Source organism: Tursiops truncatus, chromosome 3, assembly GCF_011762595.2.
Source record: "Tursiops truncatus isolate mTurTru1 chromosome 3, mTurTru1.mat.Y, whole genome shotgun sequence".
Classification (NCBI taxonomy): Eukaryota; Metazoa; Chordata; class Mammalia; order Artiodactyla; family Delphinidae; genus Tursiops; species Tursiops truncatus.
In genome coordinates, this window is record NC_047036.1 from 68,292,568 (window position 1) to 68,319,605 (window position 27,038).

Below are 27,038 nucleotides of genomic sequence, written 5' to 3' on the forward strand. Positions count from 1 at the left end.
TTTACTTTAACACATGATCAAAATGAAAATGTATCCTATCTTAGCCACATTGCTTTCTGATCTAATTAAATGAGCATGCATATATTCATGAGTCAGGACTATAGTCTGACTTGCTTGTTTGTTTTTCTAGTGAGAAGAAATGTGTATTGAGCATAATATGCAGTTTTTGTTTTGTTTGTTTTTTAAAATATTATTTAATTGGCCAAAGCTATATTTGAAGTTGGAGGAGAGGAATTGAAGGGAGACTCTGATTATTCATTTTATATCCATGTCATCCTGAGAATGCTGGGGTATACAGGAAGTAATGGATGAAAATTAAAATATCTGTAACTTAATCTTTCTGTAGACTTATTGTGTTACTTAGAAAAATATCTGGAGTAAAGGAAATAATGAGATGTCTTTTGCTTATATATTCGCTATCTTTCTGAAACTAAAGTGACCTCCAAATTCCATTATATCCAGACTCAAAACACTAAATTTAGTAGAAAATAACTTGTCAGACTTGTAAGTCCAGTGATTTTAAGCATTTTTTATTGAATGGAACCAAAGAGGATACTAAGTACATAATACTCAGACAACTGAATACATAGTAATGATGAAATGAGATGGTCTGAGATATCTGTTTTGTTTAAATGCCTGTTTTGTTTCAACAAGTTCATTAGTGATCTGCGTTTAAAATGAGACTTTGTGTAGTAAGGGAGGTGGAGTCTTTTTACATGGAATGGAGTATTTCTTTGTGTGAGACTGAAAATCATTGAGGGGATTATTTGCACAATTATTCTTTATGCAGCTCAATTAATATGGGCAAGAAAAAGAGAAACACATCCAGCAATGTCAGCCAATGGCAAAATTATGAATTTTCAATTTGGTTCATTAAAAGTATTATGGAAGTACCTTTCCTATCAAGTAAAATTACTAATTTTTGTTTAATAAAAAGAACAAAGATAATTTGGTATAGTAATTAATAGATTTATTTAATTAAATTACTATCTATCCAAATCTGAGATAAAGTATAGCTTGCAGAATGACTGAGGAATTCACCAGCTAACAAGCTGAACACAACAGTAACAAAAAATTCATCTGTTTGAATGCAAAAGGTGGCACACAGACATCTGCTCTTACTTTTTCTTAAGGGCTTAATACGTGATAAGAAAGCCAGATGACTTCAAACTTTTGATCATCTTATCTGAAGTACTAAATAAAAATAAATTTCTTCCAGAAAGAATTGATTTTTAAAAATAGCTTGATGCTCTGTTTTGTCACTTGTTTTTCTAAAATAAGAGAAGAAATCTCAGTATGGAGGCTGTTGTATAGGAAAGTACAAGACAGAAGTGCAGGATGGTAAAAGAAAATCGTCTTCCCGGCAATCCAGTAACAGAAATTTAATGCAGTTTTCCGGATCCTTAAGTGTTTCAAATTCAGAGCACAGTGTGGTCTAGCCTCTGAAAAAATATTCTATTTTAGGAGGCTCAAACTAAAGGTTTTAGAGGTATTCAGTTTTTGATATGTTCTCAGTTGTGTACTGTCCATAAGCCAAAGTTTCCCTGGTTCAAAATATATCTAATATCTGTGCTCTACCAGTGTCAATTATGAGAGCCTAATACAAGAGTACTTGTCAATCATTTTGAACTACACCAAAAATGCAAAGAATCACACTGAAAAGTATTCTGTTTTTGTATGTGTTTTTCCTTAAGTCTTCCCTTAATTCACTGCCACAGGCAGAAAATACATCCTAGTGAGAGATAATACCTTCTCTATGCTGAAAAGCTAAGTGTATGCAGGATGATATTAATTATACCAAGTGCTAATTATACAATATAAATGTATGCAACAAAGAGTTTTCAAGAAATGTTTTGGTGCATTTTTTCCCCCACATTTAGTAGTTTATTAAATAACTTTATGTCATAGTAAAATTCCTTTTATTAGCCAAAAGGAGAATTGAGAATTTTAGAAATTAGTTATAAATTGATTCCATTTCAAAACAGTAGCAGTTAATGCAGTTATGCAAAATTAGTTATAAAATGAACAGACTGCTCAAAAATAAATGAAAAAGAAAATACTCTCTTCAACAGATAGCAAGTTAGTAATCACTATTAACCTCCACAGAATACAAAGTATAACACCAAAGCGGATGTGATTACTGTTCTGGAATATCAACATTACTTTGCACTTTCTCTTTATAAGGAATTTTCAAAGTTAGTTACTTAACTAAGTTACTAGAATGCGTTCAACAAATATTTAATGTTTACTTTGTAGGTGAGATTCATGATCAGATGTAGCTTTTTAGTTATCAATATGTATAACAAAATATAAGTCTAACCGAATCGTTTAAGGAATTTCAATGAAAGATTTCCTTGATGATATATATTTGCTAAACATTAGAGCAGCCCAGTGAAGACATATTTCATTGCCCTTTGCCCTGTGTCTAAATTCCGATAGGTTGGAAGGGTTATGATTTTGATAATGTCAATCTCAGGGATATCCAAGCTGCCACCTAAACAACTCATTGTTCTTTCCTGCTGATCCTATGTGCATGCTGACTCAGGGTGAAGTTAAAAAAGGACACTTTGACTTTGAGGACATTGCATTTGATTTGCATGTCATCTTTCAAGATAAGATATCACAAAGTGTGCCTTTCTGAAGGGTGAGTGCAAACCAGAAAAGACTGTAGTAGTCAAAAATAATATTGACAATTGTTTATACTATACTGATCAAAAAGGTAATATATGATGAGAAAATGGAAAAAACTGACCAGTAAATAAATTGGGCCAATTTTATTCCCTGAAAATTAAGTTGAAGTGAGATTGATGAAAGGTAAATAAAATGTAAGTTAGATATTGGCCTCTTATAATCTAAGGCAGATATCATTGTAAACTGAATGATTACCTTAGAGAGTGAAGATTTGGAAATAGTGGCTCTCAATATCATCACTGCTACTGACAGTGCTTGCTTGGCAAAGCTCATTTGGAGTATTTCAAGTATCCTAACTGATTGTCGCCAGACCAAAAATCTAATTCTAAGTCATATCTTTGTTCCCCATAGCTTACAGGATTAGCATCAATTCCTTAGTCCAATGTGTAATTCAGGGACTAGTATGTGTACCTATTTCTTTAATTATATATCTTGCTACATATCACCACCCCGCTCCATGCCCATTGCAAGTCATACCCCAATCTTTGACATGTATTCATAATTTCTGAGTCATCCTGTTGTATAGCCTTGTGATCTTTCACACTATTTTATTAGGCAAGAGTATACCCATATCCCTGTTTTCATATAAAGCATCTCTGAAATTTCAGTGTTTAACTCCAGCATACATCTTTCTATGGTGCTTTTTGTGGCCATAATGATATAATTTAGCCCTCCCTCCTTAGACTTTTCACTACACCTTGTCCAAATTTCCATCTTAGCATTAGTGACACTTGATTTAAAAATAACATTTTTTTCTACTAGTTTACAAACTTCTGGAAGCTCAGTTTACATTTTATCTGCATTTCTACCCATGATATTTGACATAGACTAGATGCTTAATAAAGACAATGAATGAATGAGACTGATATAAATATTATAAGAGAAATAAAGGGAAAGGGAGGTGTTCCAGATGTGGGAAAATAGGAAAAGGGCTGATTAGTACATTATATTTGCTCAAGGAAGAAAAGTGAAAGTAATTTTTAGATCTCCTTCTCAATGGTTTAGGATGGTTCACCGGAATTCATTCAGAAAGAATATTCAGTCCTGGAATAAATTATTTGTGTTTGACTACACCTTCCCTATCCTATCACCTTTGGGGATCTGAAAACAAGTACAGCATGTATAAATGAAAACTCTAAAAATGTCTTTTACATATTCATAGGCAAATTACTGTCAAGGCCCCATGACTTTATGGCTGATTGCAGACCAGTCTCTGATTCCAGTCTCTTTTCCACTTCAAGGTATTTAAGACAGTTACCACCAGGTTATCTTCTCCAAGCCCTTTACTCCTTTATCATGTCATTCCCTTGGTCATATCATATTTTTAATGACTTGTATAATCCTACCTGTCCAGAAAATCACTGCTTTGGTATTTTTTTTCCACATAATTTATAAACTAAGGCATTTGTACTAGAGATTCTGACTTAGCAGTTGTTAACTAGGGTTCATAATTGTATAATTAAATCAAAATAGTGATTTCATATATATCTGCGATGGGAAAAAAAACATTTAAAGGCCAGAGTACAGACATATTACCCAAACATCCAAGGTCCTTTGTTTTCTGGTCTCAAACTGGCTTTACAGCAATATCTCCCACTGTTTTACCCACAAACAAGTTATTCTAATGGAGGAGGAGGAATCACAGAATGGAGAGATATACCATGTTCTTGGATTGGAAGAATCAACATTGTGAAAATGACTCTACTACCCAAAGCAATCTACAGATTCAATGCAATCCCTATCAAACTACCACTGGCATTTTTCACAGAACTAGAACAAAAAAATTCACAATTTGTATGGAAACACAAAAGACCCAGAATAGCCAAAGAAATCTTGAGAATGAAAAATTGAGCTGGAGGAATCAGGCTCCCTGACTTCAGACTATACTACAAAGCTACAGTAATCAAGACAGTATGGTACTGGCACAAAAACAGAAAGATAGATCAATGGAACAGGATAGAAAGCCCTGAGATAAACCCACGCACAAATGGTCACCTTATATTTGATAAAGGAGGCAAGAATATACAGTGGAGAAAAGACAGCCTTTTCAATAAGTGCTGCTGGGAAAACTGGACAGGTACATGCAAAAGTATGAGATTAGAACACTCTCTAACACTACACACAAAAATAAGCTCAAAATGGATTAAAGACCTAAATGTAAGGCCAGAAACTATCAAACTCTTAGAGGAAAACAGAACACTCTATGACATAAATCACAGCAAGATCCTTTTTGACCCACCTCCTAGAGAAATGGAAATAAAAACAAAAATAAACAAATGGGACCTAATGAAACTTCAAAGCTTTTGCACAGCAAAGGAAACCATAAACAAGACCAAAAGACAACCCTCAGAATGGGAGAAAATATTTGCAAATGAAGCAACTGACAAAGGATTAATCTCCAAAATTTACAAGCAGCTCATGCAGCTCAATAACAAAATACAAACAACCCAATCCAAAAATGGGCAGAAGACTTAAATAGACATTTGTCCAAAGAAGTTATACAGATTTCCAACAAACATATGGAAGAATGCTCAACATCATTAATCATTAGAGAAATGCAAATCAAAACTACAATGAGATATCATTTCACACCGGTCAGAATGGCCATCATCAAAAAATCTAGAAACAGTAAATGCTGGAGAGGGTGTGGAGAAAAGGGAACACTCTTGCACTGCTGGTGGGAATGTGAATTGGTACAGCCACTATGGAGAACAGTATGGAGGTTCCTTAAAAAACTACAAATAGAACTACCATACAACCCAGCAAACCCACTACTGGGCATATACCCTGAGAAAACCATAATTCAAAAAGAGTCATGTACCAAAATGTTCATTGCAGCTCTATTTACAGTAGCCAGGACATGGAAGCAACCTAAGTGTCCATCAACAGATGAATGGATAAAGAAGATGTGGCACATATATACAATGGAATATTACTCAGCCATAAAAAGAAACAAGATTGAGTTATTTGTAGTGAGGTGGATGGAGCTAGAGTCTGTCATACAGTATGAAGTAAGTCAGAAAGGGCAAATCAAATACCGTATGCTAACACATATATATGGAATTTAAGAAAAAAAAAAAGGTCATGAAGAACCTAGGGGTAAGACTGGAATAAAGACACAGACCTACTAGAGAATGGACTTGAGGATATGGGGAGGGGGAAGGGTAAGCTGTGACAAAGTGAGAGAGTGGTATGGACATATATACACTACCAAACGTAAAATAGATAGCTAGTGGGAAGCAGCCACATAGCACAGGGAGATCAGCTCGGTGCTTTGTGACCACCTAGAGGGGTGGGATAGGGAGGGTGGCAGGGAGGGAGATGCAAGAGGGAAGAGATATGGGAACATATGTATATGTATAACTGATTCACTTTGTTATAAAGCAGAAACTAACACACCATTGTAAAGCAATTATACTCCAATAAAAAAATTACAAAAATAAATAAATAAAATCTGCATGTTGTTTTAGCCACTTGGCTAACTTTTCATTTTATTAGTACTGACTGAAGAATTTGTGAAAGAGGATAAGGCATGGTACAAATATGATTTTAGAGTCAGACAAACCCTGCTTTCAATCCATATCCAACCTTTACTACTTCTGTATTACCTCTGAGTTTCTCAGTTTCCTGTCTGTAACTTGTACAGATTAAATAAGATAATACAAGTGAAGCATCTGGTAAAGTGTCAGTTTTAAATGAACATTAGTTGCTTTTCTCATTATCTAACTATACATATTTGTATGCTGTTCAACAGTATTTACGTGTTTGTGCATGAATCATCTTCAGCTTTAAAATGCCTTTTAAATATAAATTGCAGGACCACTTCTTAAAACTCCTTAAGCCAAACACCTCAAAGTTCTAGGTATCTTTCACAGAGTTAGAGAAAATGGTCCTTTCTATCACTTTGAGCCTCAGCCATGTATAGCTACATTTGGAGCCTAGTAAGCTGTGTATAGGACATTTATTCAATGTGTGTATGCTTTGGCTTTGAGACAAACAAACTTTTGACTCAAAATAATAAATGATCAAAATTTTGAGAGAGAAAAAAAAGCTTCTTTATCTTATATACTTTCATCCGCTAAAATTTTATATTTCGAAGATGACATCTTCCTCAGTCTGTTTTCAGACTTTTTTTACTAAACTCGCCAGGAAAATTAATGATGTAGGACAATGGACTTGAAGTTATTTAGGAAATAAGTGTCTCATAAGAGACTTGGTAATATGACAAATGTATTTTGAAACAGTACTAGTACTAATCAGCATAGTAGTAGACATGTGCATTAATATCTTAGGGGACACATTTGAAATGATTATGCAGTTGCCTTTGACATGATTGCGATATAGTACAGTGACATGGAGGTGTTAACATTTTATTTTCTTTGACCATTACCTTTATGGTTGCTAACTTGGGGTCGTGGTGGATCAGTGTATTGATTGCTGGAAGGCAGAAGTTAATAGAAATGTAGGCAGCTAACATTGCCACTTTCTGAGTTTCTACTTGGATAGTCAGATGCTCACATGTCATTTAGGTGTCAGGGTACACACCAAAGAAGCATTGGTTTAATTTAAAATTTTTTTAAATTTTTATTGGGGTATAGTTGATTTACAATGTTGTGTTAGTTTCAGATGTAGAGCAAAATGCATCAGTTATACATATACATATATCCACTCTTTTTTAGATTCTTTTCCCATATAGACCATTACAGAGTATTGAGTAGAGTTCCCTGTGCTTTATACTAGGTCCTTATTAATTATCTATTTTATATATTGTAGTGTGCATATGTCAATCCCAATCTCCCAATTTATCCCTCCTTCCCCTTTCCCCACCGGTATGCCTAAGTTTGTTTTCTACATCTGTGACTCTATTTCTGTTTTAAAAATAAGTTGGTATGTACCATTTTTTTAGATTCCACATATAAGTGATATCATACGGTATTTGTCTTTCTTTGTCTGATTTTCTTCACTCAGTTTGTATGGAAACACAAAAGACTCTGAATAGCCAAAGCAATCTGTTTCTTTCTAAAACAAAGCTTACCAGTAGTCTTTGTGTTAAGTAATTGTTTTAGATATGGGCATTCCTATTTTGTGAAGAGAGTTTAGCTCTTGGTCTTTAAAATATATATATATATATATATTTTTTTTTTTTTCTCTTTCTCAGTGAGAGTTTGTATTTCCTCTCCTGCCCCTAATTCTGACACTTTTTCACTGCAAGGAAAATTAACTTTAACCAGTTTCTTAAAAGTAAATGAGCAAACACTTTCTCGTTCATTGTTTTCTTGAATTTTTTGAAACTTTATAAAGACTTGCGTTATGGTAATTTTATAATTGAATCTGGCTTAATTGGGCCACTTCAAAATGGAATTATGCATTTTAAATGTGTGGCAAGGCTCTTAACAGTGAAGCTTGTATTTAATAATGATTTGTGTGCAGGCTAAAATGCTGAAAACAGTGCTGTTGGCTTTTGCCTCTCTATTACAAGTGCAGTATACACTAATGGCTCAGTAAGTGTTTGTCTCTTTCAGAGATGAATCTGAGCAGAATTTCCATTTAAAACGTGAACAAGGGCATAGAAATCTATTTTGAAAGTGGAGATGTTGAAAAATAAGCTAGTCAGCCATCTTTTTAATGAAATTTCCATTGTATCTGTTATACAGGCTACTTACACATGGTTTCTATTTTTCAAGTACCAGTGAACCATTCCATGATAGCCTGAAAGTGCAAAAACTATTAAAAGTAGGTTTTATCAGAAACTGTAAATAGACTATTTTATTAATAAACATAATCCAGCCTGTAACTAGATATTAGTTTAAGATACAATATTTGTAATTTTCAAAGCCTATCACATTTATTCTATAGCTTTATTCCAAACTCTTCAAAATTATGAGTTATGACATTTAAACTCTGCACAAAAATGTTGAATTACCCAGAGAATAAAGAAAGCTACCAATCAAATATGGCTAATTAATTGTTTTCGGTAAAGATTTTTCTAAAAATAAAAACTCTCACATATTTTATTTCTAGATTAGTTATACATGGCTATTGCATGACTTATGTGAGAAAATACTATGTATATTCTATTTAACTTGTTTTTTAACTTCATTAGATCTAAATTTTGCATATTAAAAGGCAACTGATATTCTCATACTGCTTATTTACATCAGCTGATTTTAAAAGGAATTGTTATTCATATGAGTGAATTTTCCAATAACATTTACACTCTGTATTTGTCAGGATTCTCCAGACAATGAGAATTAATAGGAAATAAATACATATATATATATATACATTTATATTAATATTTTATAGTAATAAAATATATTACATGTAATATATATATGTGTAAAAAGAGGTATTCCTGTGAGGAATTGGCTCACACGATTATGGAGGCTGAGAAGTTCCACAATCTGCTATCTATAAGCTGATGATCTAGGAAAATTGGTGGTGTAGTTACAATCTGAATCTGAAGGCCTTAGAACCAGAAGAACCAGTGGTATAAGCTCTAGTCCAAGTCCAAAGGACTGAGAATCAGAGGGATGATGGTATATAAATTCCAATCCAAGGATAGGAGAAGACCAATATCCCAGCTCACTTAGCCAGAGAAAGTGAATTCCCCTTTCTTCCTCCTTTTTGTTCTGTTTCAGCCTTCAGTGGACAAGATGATGCCTACCCACGTTGGGGAGGGAAATCTGCTTTACTTATCCCACCAATTCAATGCTAATCTCATACAGAAACAGCCTCAAAGACACACTGAGAAATAATGTTTAACCAAAGATTTGGGCATCTTATGACCCAGTGAATTTGACATGTAAAATTAACCATCATACACTCTCATTATTGCAGAGTTCTTGTAAGGATCAGGTGGAATAATGGATATGAAATACTTTCTATACTCTAATACTAAGAATGCTTAAATATTGTTACCAATTTTTTTTTTTTTTTTTTTTTTTGCGGTACGCGGGCCTCTTAGTGTTGTGGCCTCTCCCGTTGCGGAGCACAGGCTCCGGACGCGCAGGCTCAGTGGCCATGGCTCACGGGCCTAGCCGCTCCGCGGCATGTGGGATCTTCCCGGACCGGAGCACGAACCCGTGTCCCCTGCATCGGCAGGCGGACTCTCAACCACTGCGCCACCAGGGAAGCCCTGTTACCATTTTTATAATTATCAGCCCTAATAGCCATAATAATGTCATTTTTAGTTGTATAAAACCAAAGAGAAAAAATATTATAGCAAAAAAATAAGAACAGTTTATTAAAAAGGAGAAAACTTAAGAATAATTTTGTATACTAGGAGATACATGCAATCAAAACATTTATTTTCTATGAAAACTTAACAGCCCGGAGACGTATCAGATTTTCTCTTTTTCTTCCTCTGTACACTTATAACATAGTTATGTCTATGTATATATCAGCATTTACATTTAATTTTGAATTACTTGATGACGTACTGAGATCACGTATCACTTATTTTTATACTCTGTGTATGCCAAGGTAATGATATGATGTTGGGACCCAGTGAGTATTTGTTAAATAAATGTTATTGGTCATCACTGGGACACAAGGATAGCACAGAATGGACTTTTGTGCCAATTAGAAAAAGGTGAACTCTCTGGGAAGACAATTAGATGAAGTGCTGCTTCCTTAAGAGCTAATATAGTACTGCCAGAGTTCATTATTTGGAGAATAGAGAGGAACCTGGATTTCATACTTCTTAGTAGATCAACTTTGTGCAGATTGCTGCTGAACACAACATCTTCAAACATATGCAGGTATCCTAGTCATTATTTTGCTTTGCCATTTCCTGCAGAAGCATCTAGTTATGTAGCAATGTAGGAGGCATCAATAAAGCCATGGAAAAGAAACCAACTTGTCATGTATGGGCTACTTATCACTGTGGTTTAATTACATAATGAATTTAGTAGTATAAATTATAACCTTCTATGGTTTAGCCAGGTTTATTCTTGTTGCACAATTATTATAAACACATTCATTATAAAAATTACCAAGGTAGTCCAGTAGAGAAGGAATCAAGCTAAATTCATTACCACTAGCAGAAATAGAACTCAAAACATTTCCCCTGTTCTTAAATGGAGTTACCTGTGCCTTAGGGAGCTACAAGTTTCTGAGTCATGGGATAATCATAACCACAAGATAAACATGGATTATCTTCCTGAGGAGCAACAATATTATTGATACTTAGAGTTTCGAGGAAGAAAGTGTCCAAATTCTATGCTATCATAAGATTTCATCAATCACAATCAATGCAGAATCAGTCAATGTGCATTGGGTTGCCAGAGAAAACTTAATTTTTATGAGTAGTTTTTATGCGGTGTAGTGCTCGAAAAGTTAGTATATTTCTGTAATTTGGATCTCTGATGGCACGAGTGTCGTAACTGCTGACATAAGGGTGCTAGTGCCAGAGGCCCCATAGAAAGTCCTAGTCCAACCAAAACAAGATGGAATATCTAGCTTCTCTTCTGGTAGTCAGCATGTCCCAAATCACAAATACACTCTTAAGAACAAAACTTTAGTTTTTTTAAGGACGGCTTGACGCCATATAAATCCATATATTTTTCCCCTCTACTAATTCATTCTCTCACTCCCTTACACACACACACACACACACACACACACACACACAATATTTTCACACAAATCAACAATGTATTTCAGCTATTTTAGATCTAATAAAATTGCAGCTGTAGAATTCCTGATTCTATTCCATAATATAGTAATATTAGTGTTGACTTTAGTGTTAACTTTTTTAAATTTTAAAGAATATTAATAATTAAATTTATATTTTTCTCAGGATTTTGGTGACTAAAAGTAGAAAGTTTGAAATATGAGCATGAAAAAAGGCAAATTATAAAATATATTAAGACAGATTCAGAATAACTTGAAATCATCCATTTTTGTCATAGATATCATGTTTTCCCTGAGCCTTTAGATAGGAAGCAACTTGCAAATTCTAGATATTACAAATGAATCAATAGTAGACAGGATCAATCAATCTGAGAAGTAAAAAAAGAGAATCTTTTAATTAAGCTTTTAATTTTGAGGTAATTAAACTTTTACATGCAGTTGTTAAAAGCAGTAATAGATGTTACATGAACCCTTTACCCAGTTTCGTTCAATGGAATCATCTTGCCAAACTATAGTATAATGTCAAAACCAGGATATTGACATTGATATAGTAAAATGGAATATTTTCATTACCACAAGGATCCCTCATATTGCACCTTTACAGCCACACACACACAGACACACACAGACCCCCCCACACACACAAACTCACCTACACACACACACAAGCTTCATTCTGGTCCCCAACCTTAATCTCTGATAACCATTTCTATAATTTTTTCATTTCAAGAATGTTACACAAACAGAATCAAACAGTAAGTGACCTTTTGGGATTGGATTTTTCACTCAGCATAAATCTCTAGAGATCCATCCAGATTGTTGGATGAATCAATAACTTATTCCTTTTTACTTCTGAGTTACAATTCATGGTGTGATTTGTATTTCAGTTTATTTAACCACTCACTATTGAAGAAGTCTGGGTTGTTTCTAGAGTGAGCAAGTTTTATTGGAGTTATTTTGTTGGCATTGTTGTGTTTCTGTTGCCAGCTGCTTCTGTTCCATCTCTGAGATACATGAGGCACAAAGAAAATCCAGAGAAGTCACTGCTATGTCTTTCCTTGAGTCTGCCTTTTGCTCTCCACCTCTCAAAGTCTTATGTTTGTTTTATATATAATGTCTACAGATTTTATTTGTACTTAAAAGGATATGGGATATATGTTTACTCCATATTCTGGAAGTGGAAGTTAAGGAAAGAAATTTTGATCAATCACACTTAAAAATCAACCTATACAACATAAAATCCAAGCAATGAGCTCAGGAAAGCACTGTCAGTTGCTGTCATTCCAAAGGGTATGCTTGCATTGTTTATCAAGTATTGATCATGATGTAAATGTAATAAACTAGAAACAAATTTGGGTTTTGCCATTTAAATACTTATTTAAAAAATACAGATTTGGTATTCAACTGGGTGTAACCTTGAAAATTTCCATCTCTATCCAGTTGTAGACTTTTGCTGGGCATGGGAATGGTAATTATGGTTAAGATTTTCAAGCTTAAGGTTGAGTTGTTTTTTTTTTTTTCTTTTTCATGAAGAAATGAAAATATCATAATAAAGATACCAAACATGGAAAGAAGGGTGAATTCACTGTTTTCCTTAATAATATGAAAAATGGTTTATAGTTTACTTCATTAAGGTAATATTTAATCACTCACCTGTCACAACTTCAAGACAAAATTTTTACAGTTTTCATGACAATTGACAATATTATTAAGTGAAAAATTATTAAGTGAAATTTTTTTGTTAAAAACACTATTCCAATAACTTAGGTAAAATTTGCAGTAGGGTAATTTACTAGTAGTAAGAATGTGAAATCACTTCTCTTCATAAAAAAAGACATTTGCTAACTATTTTAAGACTGACCAGTAGTAAATAAGAACCTTAAAATTTGCCATGTTATTCTAGCTATGTGAGTTGATTTTTCAGTAAGAAATTACAGTTATCAGAATGTTTCCCAAGAGCAACCAGCAAGATTCCCCCAGATGGTTTTTTAAAATTAATATGAATATATATAGTAGAGACAAGATTTATATGAATTTTAGATCCTTCAGTTGTGTTCTGTGCATTTTGACAGATGCTGTGTGCTCTTGCCACCAGATATCCCACTTTCTATCATTAGAGGCTCTTCATGGAAAAGTTGGAGAAAGGAGCTTGTTGGATTATTAGTAGCATTTCCTTTATTTATGGAATTTAGCATTATTATAAATTGAGTTCCAATGTACACTGTGTGAATTTTGTAGACCTATTTTACACCAATTTTTATTTTTTACACTCCTATAGCACATTCTCATAAGCACTTTATCACCAATTTGAAATATTTAAATTCAAATTCTCATATTACATTGTTACTGGAAAAATATGTGAAACCATACGGATATACAGATTACTAATTTATTGACACTAGGTGTGAATAAAACATTGGGAAGAGCAATAGGGATGCATTGTACCTCCAAAATCTCTTGAGTGCCTTGTCTTGTATTTCATCGTTTGTTGCACAAACCTTTTCTAATTCCCATCAGGGGCATTGACACTAGATAGACTAGGGATGAGACATTGCTTTTAAACACTATTTTCTTCATTTGCATGTGATTTTTATCACCGTGATAACATTATCATAAAGTGAGGACTTTGGCACTTAAGCAACTGGTAATGGTTCATCAGCTATTTAACCTTTACTGAAAAGTTAACTCTCTCTCTCCAAACTCTTGCATCTCTCTAGGTACCTCACTCACAAAGCTGATAGAGTACAAAACATTCTGTACGTAAACTGGATTCTTATATTCTCTCTATCCTCTCTCTCCCTCTTTATAACCTATCTGTCCCCCATACAGAGTGAAGTAAGCCAGAAAGAGAAAAACAAATATCGTATATTAATGCATATATGTGGAATCTAGAAAAATGGTACAGGTGAACCTATCTGCAGGGCAGGAATAGAGACGTGGGCATAGAGAACAGACGTGTGGACACAGAGGGGGAAGGGGAGGGTGGGACAAATTGGGAGATTAGGTTTGACATAAATACGCTACTATGTGTAAAATAGATAGCTAGTGGGAACCTGCTATATAGTACAGGGAGCTCAGCTCAGTGCTCTGTGACGACCTAGATGGGTAGGATGCGGGGGAGGGAGGTCCATGAGGGAGGGGATATAGGCATACATATAGCTGATTCACTTCATTGTACAGCAGAAACTAACACAACATTGTAAAGCAATTATACTACAATAAAGAAAATCATTATAATATTTCCTAAATTTACTAACTTAAGCCATTTTATGTTTACTAACTAATCTTATTATCTTTTTCTCTTCTAAATAAATAGCTTGTCCTTCTAAACATTACTATCCACTCAAAATTAAGAGATAAGTAAATAGTTGAAAAGTATTAGCTTCACTTAAACAGTAGTGACTTCTATGTTTCTTTTACTTCAACAAAATGTTAAAGATGTTGATTATTGGACTATTGTATTGCTAATAACAAGTGAATTTATATAGCTTATACCTGTAAAGTAAACCACATAAATAAAAGTAAACCACTCAGAAGACCACATAAATAACAGTTCACTCTGAGACTGTATCCTTAATCTGGTGTAATTCTCCTGCTGAATAACTGAGCCATATCCCAGTGGAGGACACCACACACCATTGAGAGAGCTATTAGTCACCTATGATCATAGCTATTAGGCTGCTTATGGAAGCTGAGAAATGCCACTTTTAAGATTATCATCTCTCTGAGAAAATCTATACTGTTATAATCTTTACAGCTCCATATAACGACATTATTAAATGACTTAAAACATTTACACTTTATTTGAATAGTACATTAAATTAACATTGAATTGCTGTAGAATTCTTATGAAAGTATGCGTGACATCCACATTAATTCCAAATGAATTCATTATGACTAGTGCTATTACAATGAGTACAAATGTGTTAACAATGACACGATGCTTAAAACAAAGGTTCGAAAAAAAGGGACACAAATACTGCTATATAGTGTTCAGACTATTTTTTGCTTTACAACAATTTTGTGCGTATCCCCCTAAATCCTAATAACAATGCTTCAATAAAATATAATATTTAGCATTAACAAAGGATTGATAATGAATGAAGCATCTTCATTAAGTCCTGCTTTAAGGTAATAATGTGAAGACTCCCTTCAATCCACATATCCCAAACTTTTCTGAGCCTCTCAGTTAAACAAGTAAAAACCTTCAATTGTTTTGGAGCTAAGAAATATTCTATCAGCAGGTATTCACCCTCCAGCCACATGGTCTGGCATCAGATATGGCAGATTAATGGGAACTGCCATGTGTACTTTGTCACTCCTTGAAGTACTGCCATTTCGACAGCTCTCCTGCAACAAAATCCTAATTCAGTATCTAGTCTGTGCTGCTTCTTAGGACTATATTCCAAACATGTATCTGTTCAAGAGCATTATGGCCAGAAATGTTGATGTCCCAGATGGCTATACTTGCTAACAAAAAACAGAAATCACTGAATCAAAATGCTTTAGATGTTTCCCATGGGTCCCTTTTCTGAAAGCTTACAATATCAATCAATGAGCACTCCTCAGTAACATAATAAACTTTAATGAATGAACAGTACTTAAACTTACAAAATATAAGCTATGAAAATGCCTAGGGAAAAATAACATTTATGCACTCATTAAGTCAATATTCATTGAAACCTACTATGTGCTAGACCTTATGGCCTGGGATATACTTGTTGACAAGGTCAGGGCATCTTTTACTCATGGAGCTTGTAGCATAGTGGGGGCTCTACTGACCTCTTAACTATCCTTTACTCAGCTCAAATACCATTTTTTATTATAAATAAAATGACTGGATGTCCTCTGTACTATCTTCACATCTTTCAGCATGGCTTTATTTATTTATGATTTATATAATATCAGCACTTTCTTAATCATATAGGTTTATGTCTAATGTTATTGATACTTAAGAGGACTTATACACGACAAGTAGTCTAAGAGGACGGTATTACCCAATATTTGCACCCTCATGACTGTTAATTTTTATATATTTTCTTCTTGTTATTCGAGATCTTTTTCTATTGTTCTTTGCCCTAAATGTTTTCCAAGATATTCTTAATACTTAAGCAACTTACGATTGAAATGAGGCCTTGTTCCACTCAATTTCATTGCCTTTCATTCAGGTTGAAAATTGTGTTAGAGATATTGGGGGCATGACGTTTTAAGTTCTCAAAGGCGCACTATGTAAAACATTTTCAAAATATTTATTTTAGCAATCACACTAATATTAATCCCTCACTTATATATGGCACTACTATGTCAGCATCTCATGTTTTGTAGTTTCAAAACTCTGCCTCTCTATTCATTCCTCCAGCCTCAATCTCAGCAAGTTCACTTCACAAATATAAAAAGATCATTAGTTTTCCTCCACTGGGGGGGGAGGGAATATAAATTTGTACATCCATCGTTCCATTTGCCTCTAAAGAATTCACATATTCATTCCAAAAAAAGCCTTGAGTACCTGTGATCTTGGTCTTATCACTGCATCTTCTGAGACTCTGCTTGAGAAGTAACCTTTACCCTGTATCCAGTCTCTTTTTCAACTCTGACATCCTAGAATTGGGATCCTCAATAAATAAAAAGCAGGTAGATAGACAGAGAGATAGATTGATGATAGATAAAGGTAGCAAGGTGGCAAAGAGAATACATGCATTTTAAGCTGGATTTTTTTGCTATTATTACCAAGTTGAAATAAACATATAAAAACATGGAAAGTAACAATTATAAAATATGTACATCTTACTAAATTTGAATTGACTATTAATATACAAATCCAATATAGTTTTATTTACAAAATATGCCACCAACTATGTGCTAAGGTTCATAGCAATTATTTTTATTTTATATTAGGGAAGTTGCATTTTAGGGTTTTTCTAACTGCAGGAGCAAGAAAAATCACCACACTGTGAAAGTGAAAACAGTATCTAAGAGAATCAACTGTAGGACTTCTTGGACCTCTTGTTAAATGGATTATCTTTAAAAAATTGCACATGACCTGTGATATCTTAGTCACATCGCCACTGAGCCTTTAAAATGATTGGGCTTCTGAACACAGATGGAGCTCCATTTTGACTCCCCACTTTCAGCTGGGAACCCAAATCATGGGAAAAACTGAAAATACAAATACACCAGTACCTCACATGCTCATAGGCAAAGGAACATAACTAGAGCTTTGACCCAGAATTATATATGAACACACACAGTAGGTATGGCTCTGGCTCCTGAGTGTAGAGTTGGAATAAATGTTCCAAATATCTGACACTGTCTTGTGGGTTGAGAGCTATTATCATGGAAAGAACCAATGGAGAAGTCCTTGGAACACTTTCTTCCTCAAGGATAAAATAGATTGCATTAGAACAAACACAGGAAAAACACAGGAATCTTCATTCCTTTCACAGCTCCATTTAATTATCCGTTTTTGTCAGAACAAAAAATACAAATGGATATTAATGTTAGTCCATTTACAGGGATTGTTCTAGATGTGGTCTCTTTACTGAAATAAGTGAATATTTTGGTATCTTCTGTACAGATATAAATCTGGTAAATATCTTTTATTCTCCATCATGATAAGCGAAAAATACCATTGTTTTTTCTTTTTTCTTTTTCTCTCTCTATATATATATTTTTAACATCTTTATTGGAGTATAATTGCTTTACAATGGTGTGTTAGTTTCTGCTTCATAACATAGTGAATCAGCTATACATATACATATATCTTCATATATCTTCCCTAGTATATATTGACTGTTTTGTCTCTTGGGATATATAAATTATCTGACTCTGTACCCCGATAAAATCTATTAGGTAAATTGATCATCTCATCATGTTTATGATTGAATGCTAATTTTCTACATAAATGGTATCATCTATATCGGACTGAGGAACAAGAAATATTAGTCAACTGTATACCTTGGTGAGATACATGCATGCCAGATTATATGAGATAAATTTCATGAAAATTCAGAGTCCTGTGATCTCAATAATGATTATGCATTCTAATGGCTGGGGTATGTCAGGATATCATTTCAAAGTGATGGCTAATAGAACCTGTACCCTCTACCGTTAAGAAAATAAAATCTTTCATGGATTCCTCATGGTTCATTGCGTGCCTCTGATTCATATAGAATCTTCTGACTTTGAACAGATCCAGGGCAAAGGAAAAATATGTATTTCCAACTTTTTCAAGCTATAAGTAAAGCAGTTCTGTCACTTGGATATTTTGGTAATTGGGATTCTGATATACTCTAGTAGGAAACTTACTGTGGAGGCCCCACAGTTTCAGAGAAAAGATATTTCCTCTTTGGAAAATATCAATTCTGCTTTTGACAAACATATTTTGGATTTTTACTGGGTCTTAGTAGAGACTAAAACCATGGGACCAGATGATAATCAAAATAAAGATGGTCTGGGTATTATTCTATCATCTAATCATATAAATAGATGGCAACACTTCTTTTACGGTAACACCCCTTCATTAATTGGACTTAGTATCTAGCGGATCATACCAAGTAAATCTTGAATACACATGTAAGTGAAATGAGTAGCATATTCATATTCTCAGAATGTCAAACTTTGCTAAATTTCTAACTGCCCAATAATTTTGCACCAGCCATTTAGGAATCTGCTATAGAATTCAGGTATATTTTTTAAATAGAAGGGAGAAGAAAAGATTTCACATAGGTGTCTGTGATCAGCATATTTTATTTTTTACAATGCTTTTAAAGAGAGATAAGCTTTTTTTTACTGCAAATTGTCTAATTTCAACAGCAGTGATCAATTCTGAACACCTCATATAGTATTAGGTATCTAGGTAACCAGACAGATAGCAGCTTATACATTGGTAATCTTTTACTTCATGAAGGGATGTCTTATTTTACTGAAAGACTAGATTTCAGTTTGCTTTCCTTGACTCTAATACTTCTACCAGAACCCTCAGGTGCTATTAAAAGTGCATCACGGGGGCTTCCCTGGTGGCGCAGTGGTTGAGAGGCTGCCTGCCGATGCAGGGGACACGGGTTCGTGCCCCGGTCCGGGAGGATCCCACATGCCGCGGAGCGGCTGGGCCCGTGAGCCATGGCCACTGAACCTGTGCGTCCAGAGCCTGTGCTCTGCAACGGGAGAGGCCACAACAGTGAGAGGCCCGCGTACGGCAAAAAAAAAAAAAAAAAAAAAAAAAAAAAAGTGCATCACGTTTCTATGCAGCATGCAAAATAAGCTTTTGTTTCTATGAAAAAGAAACTAGCTTTGAAGCAAAAGAAAAGATGTAAATTAATATAGAATTGACTGTGAATCTCAAATTGCATCACCAAGCTGGTTTCATAGAAGAGAGGGATTAAAGATATAATTTTAGATAATGTGGTCAATTAGATTATATATTCTGGTATAAACTCTAATATAAAATACCAAGGATTAATGAATAAAATAAAAGCCTTTTGCACACGTAGATGAGATCACAAGAAATTGAGACATATCATCACCAGCCTTTAAAAAAAAAAGAAAAGGAAGTTGTGAACCAAAATGCTAAACTGAGACCTGTATTACAGCTACCCTGGGTATATTAGACAGTCTTGGCAACCAAAACTCTAGTGTGTGAATGGTTAATGTAGCAACAGCAGGCAAGGCCTTGGAGACATGCAAGGTGGGAATTGAATAACCTCATATGGCCCCTACTCTTGAAGGGTTACCATCTCAATGAATCATGTACAAGAAAAAAATCCTCCCTCCTCTAGCAACATATTCATTAAAAAGTCTAACAGATTCATGTAAGTTTGAGTTCCTATCCTCCTCAAAATTTCCCAGCACACTTAGAAAGATACAAATGGTGCTGGGACAAGGAGACTGCATTCTGACTTGAAGCTGGCATGTGGATGATGGAGGGATGGGGAATGTGGAAGGAATGTGTGACTCCATCCTACTAAGCGAAGTGGCTTGTGGCTCAACCAAGCAAACTCCAGTGTTTTAGGTCTGCACTTTACATTGGGTGGTAAGAAGATCTACTTCAGCCTTGAGAACCCCTTAACTCAGCAGCCACAGCTACATTGTTTTTTGACTGGTGATGCGGAAATATTCGGAGATGAAAAGTCTAGTTGACTTTGGCCTGACTAATAGAGCAGGAGTTTTCCTAAGAATTCCATTTCTTTTTAAACATCTTTATTGGAGTATAATTGATTTACAATGTTTTGTTAGTTTCTGCTGTATAACAAAGTGAATCAGCTATACATATACATATATCCCCATATCCCCTCCCTCTTGCGTCTCCCTCCCACCCTCCCTACCTCACCCCTCTAAGTGGTCACAAAGCACTGAGCTGATCCGAGGTATTTGTTGCCACATTGTCATTATAACATCTCTTATGTATTCACCAAAGTTTTAATGTAGGAGCTAGAGGAGTTTTCCAAGGCAGTAGTGATTGCCACAAGAACTTATCTGACATTCTATATCATTCTCACTCTCTAGTACAGTAGTCAACAAATTATAGCCTACAGGTTGGCTGGCTGATTTTGTAAATAAAGTTTTATTGAAACGCAGCCATGACCATTGGTCTGTGTATTGTCTGTGGCTGCTTTTGGGCTATGAAGGCAAAGTTGAGTAGTTGTTTAACAGAAACTATATGGCCTAAAAGCCTAAAATATTTATTATATGACTCTTGCAGAAAACATGTGCTGAGCCCTGCTCTAGTGTTTCACCTTCATTGGCATTGCAAACCTAACTTAGATAGTAGTAACTTGAAAAGTAGTCAATGTCCCACCTGTGATTTGCCATGGGAATTTGGTCTGCCTTAGGAAAATTTCTTCCAGAGAGCTAAGGCTCCCTCATACCAGCTAAGACCCACTGCAGAAAGCTCAGAATAGATTTAAGGTTAATAAAATAGACAACAAAAAGAGTTGGTTTGTAAGATGGCCCAAATGTTGCCACTCTTTTTAACAAACAATGTGTGCTCCATCTTCTTACCATCCAAGGAAACTTGCCAAAGTTCTGATTCATCTTGTTACAGGCTATAGCAGTCATTAATTTCCTTCCTTTTATGCTCAGTGTAAGTTCACATCTTTGTGACTGTTGTCTGAAGGATAATAGAAATTTCTGCCAGCCCAAGCTGGCAAGGAAGTTTTCCCATCCAGAAGAGAGACAGCAGCTACTAGAACACTATTTGGGCAGCTGTCTTTCAGCCTACTTCTGGGTACTTAGCCTGCAACCCTCTCCCCAATTCTTCCTCTTTATCATGTAATACAATGGAGGAATTTTTATTGTCCAATTGACCATAAAATTTGGTGAAAATATCCTGTACTAATTGCCATGGACTTACCTCAAATCGCATTAATCATTCCATGAGATTATTATACTTATTGAAAGCCATGTTTCTGTCACCTTCTCATTCTTGTCACCAAAACTGTCAAGAGCTGAGAATGTTCTAAGATTTTATTCTACTTTCAAGCTAAGGAGTTAACCTGACAGTTTCATAGATGCTGCCAGAAGACAGAAAACTCCAAGGTTGGGGACAAAGGACTGAATTATTCACAGCACAGCCAACAACCTGAACTTCAGCATATTTAATTCTATTCCTCTCATCCCCGTGGCCCACTGAGATGATGTATATGGATCCAGAAGGATGTCTGCATGCATAGTAGGTTGCATTACAGGAAAGGAACCCTGAGCTTAGGAACCCACATCTTTTTATAATGGACAATAAGTATTCCTAACGTTTGCTCTATCTTCCAAAGTTATTCACTTTCAATCCCTGACCCAGGAAGATCCCACATGCCGTGGAGCAGCTAAGCCCGTGCGCCACAACTACTGAATCCCACATGCCTAGAGCCCGTGCTCGGCAACAAGAAAAGCCATGACAATGAGACGCCCACGCACCGCAATGACGAGTAGCCCCAGCCCCATCTAGAGAAAGCCCGCACGCAGCAATGAAGACCCAACACAGCCAAAAATAAAAACAAATAAACGTATTAAAAAAATAAAGTTTATTCAAGAGGGAGGGGATATGGGGATATATGTATACCTATAGCTGATTCCCTTTGTTGTACAGCAGAAACTAACACAACACTGTAAAGCAATTATCCTCCAATAAAGATAAAAAAATAATAAAGTTTATTAGAGAATATAGCTTTTAAATGCATGACTAATGAGGCTTTTAGTTATGCAGAGGTGCTTCCTAGTTCACCAGAACAGTTGAACAACTGCAGGATTTTCCCGTAGGCGGAAAATAGACCCTGTTCCTCTTATCATACAGTAGAGAGCTGACCAGGTTGTGTTCTTTTTGTGGGCCAGTAATTCCTGAAACTAAGAAGTGCTATAGGAGCTGAGCCAAACAGCATCAGTCCCTTATTACAAATCCACTGTAAAGGAGGAATAAATGAGCAATGGAAGGAGGTACTACTCTGGACCTTCTCCTGTGGAAATATGATTGGAGGAAAGGAGGCTCACCTAACAGTAAATTTATTAGCAAGTCCATCTAAGTGAAAGAAAACTGGGTAAGTTGTCAAAAGATATGTATTCACACATCAATTCAATAACTAGGTTTGTGGGTTTTCCAAATAATAACTCATTATGCTAGCTGTTCATCTATGAAACAGACATAACGATGCATTCCCTAGCAACTGTAACACATGTCCTATTGGATTATTAGTAAAATGAAGTTGTGTATGTTCATATACAATGATAATGCATTGGTTTCTTGCTTATGTTTTTCTGGTCCAATATCCAGTCTGCCAATATTGCATAGAAATAATTGTACTGAAATTGAAAATAAACTGGGAAGGAAGAATAGCAGAGTGAAATGTTTGTAATTAAAAGAAATTATAGATGTGGGTATACTTAAGAGACTAGTTGAGATCTTAGTATTGTTTTCCACTGACTTCCTGATATTATGAGTAATGATTCTTACTGATATATACTTTTCCCACAAGAAAATTAAATTTACCGTATGTTTACCATAATTATAATCATTGAAAACATGTGATTCTATTTAGCCATTAAAAACAAGGAAATTGTGCCATTTGCAACAACATGGATGGATCTTGAAGACATTATGCTAAGTGAAGTAAGTCACACAGAAAGACAAATCCTGTATGATCTCACTTATATGGGGAGTCCATAAAAACAAACAAACAACTCAGAAACTGAGAGCAGATTGGTAATTGTCAGAGGTGAGGATGGGGGGATTGGGTGAAAGTGGTCAGAAGGTACAAACTTCCAGTTAGAAAGTAAGTTCTGGGATGCAACGTACATCATGATGACTATAGTTAGCAATATTGTATTGTGTATTTGAAAGTTGCTATGAGAGTAGATCTTAAAAGTTCCCATTACAGTTGAAATAGACATAATGGCTAACTTTATTTTAGGGGATATCTCTTATCCACTGCAGCTCACATTACTGCAGTTAAGGAAGATTCTCTGTTATGCATCCACTCAGAATATGTAAGAAGGTTCACTTAGGAAGAATGGCAGAAAAAAGAACCTTGCCTCTTTCTCCTTTTCTTATTTATTCTCTTCTAAGGGAGGAGGGGAATGTTGTTAATCTAAAAAGTGAAAGCTATTGACCTGTTTTGGTTTAGCTCTCCCCTCAAACAAAGCCTGAGAAGGAGCTGGGTGCAGGGAATTCACTTGAGAGGAGATCCCAAGACACAGAAGTTAGATAGTAAGGAAAGTAACAACGGAAGAATAAAAGTTAATAAAGTTTATATTGATGGCAGCTGTGGGGGACTGACAAGGGTAGCTTGCGCAGGAGTCTCTAAAGAATCTTCTAGAATGTAATTCATTAAATTTCCTTCTAGAGGACAGAAAGGATGATACTTATCCTCTATGGCTTGCTCCCGGGAGGTTACTCCCCACAGTTCTATGGTGAGCCTTCATGTAGTCCTGAGGCAACCAAGCAGAGACCCTTTGATGCTGGGTGCTGGTAATGAGCATGGAGCTATCAACCATATTGGCACTGAAATCAGACCAAGAGAATATGCCCCAGTGCGTAGTAAGTTTTTGCTATAGGGCATCATTTTAATAAGGAATCTGAGTAACCACTGTATTGAAAGACAGGACCAATTATCCTTGCTCTCCCTATTCCATATTTTCTTGCTGTTTTCCAACTGAACTCATTCAGGGTGGGTATGGGGGAGTGAATAGGAGGCCTATATCTAAGCAGGGTCTCTAATATATTTTTACCAGTTGTCTGAGTTTGGGAAGTTATCACGAAATTGCATAGTCATTAATAAAGATAGTACTGTGGATCTCATTTGCTTACTGATCCTTTTACTTACTGAATAGGTCATAACCCTAAGGGGAGAAGAAGGGGCTAAGACTTAGCTTCCAAAACTTCCAAGATAATGATGCTTTGTCTGCAAAGCAATAAATCTCAGGCTTCTGCGTCTGATAAATTCTTTCATTTACTAATTTTGTAAACTTGAAGACTTACCTATTTTGAACTTTTTCCCCTCATTAGTAAAATTGAAATAATTAATGTATATGCTTATATATTATATATATTCTAAAATATTATAATACAAATATGAGATATATAATATATATATTCATATGTATATATAAATCACGTATGTATATATATTTATTGTGATAAAAATTCAAAAAGCAGTGGCTTAAAAAAGATAGAATGTTACTTCTCTCTAATATAAATGTCAGCAAGTCTGTAGTTCAGAGCAGCCATGGCAGTTGTGCTACATAAAGTACTGTTACATTCCTTTCTCTCGTTCTTGCAGTATGCTGGGCTTCTATTCACAAGATCACTTTATGGGCTAAGATGAGTCCTCCAAATTAAGCTATCATAAATATACTCTCTGTAACAGAGAGGGGAAGAAATAAAGAAGTAGGGGCAAAGGCTCATGTTGGCTGTTGTGTAAGAAAGAGTCACACAACACTGTTTTCATCACAGTTGTTCAAAATTTTGTCACTGGTTCATACCTTAGCTGTAAATGAGGCTGGGAAATGCAGTTCTTACTTTGTGGAACAATGTTTGCAGTAAACATTTAAGATCTCTGTTAAAGTAGAGTAAAGAAAGACTAGATATTGGGCTACCACAATGAGCCGGATAGTATTGATATAAAGAACAAATGGGGTAATGCTTATGAACAACTTAGCAAAGGGCCTGTCACAAGGAATCAATTCAATATAGCTTATTTTTAATAGTCACCATTATCTTCATCTTCATCATTGTCAATTATTAAAAGATTTTCTTTGTGGAATTCTAAGTAAGCCATCACATTTATTAGTATGTCTATTTTCTTCTATTCTATTCCTCCCTCAAGATTCTTTCCAATATATCTCTCAACCTGGAATACGTGTAGTACTGATTTTTGTATTATCATTTCAGATAATGGAATGAATTCTACCTGAAATGGGATAATCAAAAATTTGAGACTTGTTGCCTGTGATACATTGCTATCAAAGAAAACCTCAAAAAAGAAGTGTCTTTATTAAATAGTTCATGCATTCAATCTCAATTTATTTTTCTTTGATTATTGATATATGTGTGTGTATATATATATATGTGCGTATATATATAATAACATTTTATTTATTTTTAAATATTAAGATGTTAAAATATTCTGCCAGCTCTTCTTTCTATGTATAACATTTTCATAATCTCAGTTAAACTGAGATATAATTTAGAAATATGAATATTAATATTCTGGTCAGATTTGTTCCTATAGAGATATTTTCATTACTATATAGAATAAATTACATTTTTATCAAAGCTTAATTTTTCATTTTTATGAGATTTATTCAACTGTCATAACTTCTTTAAAATATTTTCTGAAGTTTTTTTAAAATTAATTTATTTTATTTATTTTTGACTGTGTTGAGTCTTCGCTGCTGTGCGCAGGCTTTCTCTAGTTGTGGCGAGTGGGTGCCCCTCCTCGCTGAGGTGCACAAGCCTGTCACGGCGGTGGATTCTTCTGTTGTGGAGCATGGGCTCTAGGCGTGCTGGCTTCAGTAGTTGTGGCTGGCGGGCTCCAGAGCACAGGCTCAGCAGTTGTGGCACACGGGCTTAGTTGCTCCACAGCATGTGGGATCTTCCCGGACCAGGGCTCGAACCCATGTCCCCTGCATTGGCAGACAGACTCCTAACCACTGTGCCACCAGGGAAGCCCATATTATCTGAAGTTTTTGACCTGGTTTCAGAAATGACTGTCCTATTCTTTAAATTTGAAGAGTAATTTCATTCATAATGATAGTAATTATCCACATATCTTAAGTTTTAAGTCTAGATAACCAGCATTAGCAGATTGGACCTGAATAAGCTCTAAATTTTTTAAAATATATAGATATATTTTAAATGTCTAAGATTAATATTTCAATAACATGAGGTTAGAATAATACTTTTGAAAAGGTCTTTGAGTTCTAGTCTTTTGGGGCCTTTGAACTTATTGCTTTTTATTTTCTTTAGTTTTCTATCTTATTAATAAAAAGAGTAATGTTAGTAAAATAACTAAAAGTGTTTGCAAAGCTTTGAATTAATTTTTCTTTCAACATAAGGAAATCTTTTTAGCAGGCTAATATCAATACATTTGTGTTCATAATCATATGTAAGCTATGACAAGTAGTTTAAAATGGAAACTAGTCTTTTGAGTCTGAACTGGAAAAAAAAAATCAAGGAGTCAATTTATGGGAGGACAAGATTCTGCTAGCAGTTTCTAAAAACAAAAGTT